We start from the raw sequence: 2,036 nt of genomic DNA on the forward strand, positions 1-2,036 counted from the left end.
GGAAGCCCCGATACGGCTCGAACCCGCGCGAAGATCGATCACGCCAGTTGATCGAACCACGAGATCTGTGTTCAAGCGCGGGCGCAGAGCCCTCCGCCAGAGGACCAGTCGCGCGCGCCCTCGATCTCTCGCTGAATAACGCTCTAAACCTATTTCATAAGAACTGTCGTCCGCGAGCTGTCGCGCGATTACCCGCGTTCATCCTCTCCGGGATCATCGAACGGGTATCCATAGGGGAAAAAGAAAACGGGGAAGGGAGGTAAAAGGGTAGGGGGTAATCCACATGAAAACTATTACCGATGAAGCATTAATTACCCGAGGAAAAACAGAATACGAGGAAGGGTAGGCTCTTCTGCACTTGTGTATTGTCGCGTACCGTATTAATATAAAGTAATCATCGTTTATAAACCGCGTCCGCAACGGGATTGCGGGCGCCTGCTCGCGGGCTGCCGCCGACCGTTCCTCGTCGACGACCCCGCGAACGAAAGCGGAAACAAAGAACAACGGAGGAATGCGAGCGGAGATCAGAGCAACCAGCGGACAAGATTCAAACGCACAGGATCCAGTAGTGTAATCGATAAAGTTTAAGCCGATGTTCGTCGGTGCCCGGGAGGAATCTATCCTTTCCATTTGTCCGCGCTGGCGCGCGCGCGCTCACGCAGCTTTGCTGACCGTGTTCGTGTGTGTTTGCGTGCGCGTTGCGTATGTGCGTGAGCGAGTGTGATGATCGTTTGTTAAGTGATGAAGTTGTACGTGATAACGGAGCATTTTTCTCGCCGGTTGGGACGCATTGGACACGATCCCCTTTTTTAACCGCCAATTCCCTTGTCGTTGTCCGACCTCTGTCTCTCTATTGCCCCGATTGTGTTCAAAGCTTTGGTGTTCGTCGTAGGAAGTAAGCGTCTATCGATTCGCGCGAAGGAGACGACCGTACACGGCTCCTTCCTCTCGAAGCTTGGTTCTCTGCCACCGATTACAGACACAGCAATTTGTAATACTGTACGATAGGGTGTGAAGAGTAATGTTGTCTCTAGAGGAACTTGGATCGAAGATGTTACGAAAGGCTACAATTCCAAGAGCTTTGAGGAAAGATCGTAGGGAACTTGGATCTGAACTGGAACGAATATGGTGGAGTACTGTGTTTCCAATGTATCTAGCAGCTCGTACTCTAAAGGATATCGCTTTATAGACGTCGAGTACCTCACTGAAGTTCTGTTCTGATGTGAGCTTTCTACTGATTTGCTGATTGTACGATACTGAAGTCGAGAATTTTAAATCCAGGCTTGAAAATGGCTCTGTCTTATTATCAGTGTGAAGGCGGTGCCATTTGATCAGAATTTTCAATGGTTGTACAGGAAATTTCCTCTATAGATTTAACATTATCTTTAAGAGTATTACAGGTTGATATTCTTAAGACTAAACGATCTGTGAAACTTCTTTTTTCGAAGATCGTCTTTCCTCGAGGAAGATTATGCGATCAGTTTTCTTTGTAGATGAAGATAGGTACGTTCTACCAAAGTCGTAGTAAAAGTTTCATATCTCGTTTAGTTTTATAAGTATAGATTGTAAAGCTCTTACTTTTACACTCTGTAGATATCGCAACGCTGAACTAGCTTTTTTACGGTTCGAGTGATGCCACGCAACGCTTTGTCTCATTTTTTTTTCGGTCGAACCTTTGTAATTGAAACTAAACTCTCCCGAGGCGTTTAGAATCAAGCTTCCGAAGAGTTCTCGAAATTCTCTTTGACAAAATTATTTGTTCGAACCGGTAACAGTTGAAATTGGTAAAGACAAGAAGAAAAAGGAAAGTTGAACGCCAATCGTTCGAATAGACATATGTATGTTTATAAAATTGCATAGAGGGAAAGAGAAGAAAAAAAACGTTCACCCTAGGAATCGTATATGAATCCTCTTGTTAAGGTTACGAAACTTTTGTACTCTTCCTATTAACGGAGAAAAAATATATATACATATGAAGGTTTTTATTTATGACCGCACCGAAATAAAACAAAATCTGAGGAAAGAACAAAAAAGAG

Source organism: Calliopsis andreniformis, chromosome 1 (assembly GCF_051401765.1).
Source record: "Calliopsis andreniformis isolate RMS-2024a chromosome 1, iyCalAndr_principal, whole genome shotgun sequence".
In the NCBI taxonomy this organism is placed as follows: domain Eukaryota; kingdom Metazoa; phylum Arthropoda; class Insecta; order Hymenoptera; family Andrenidae; genus Calliopsis; species Calliopsis andreniformis.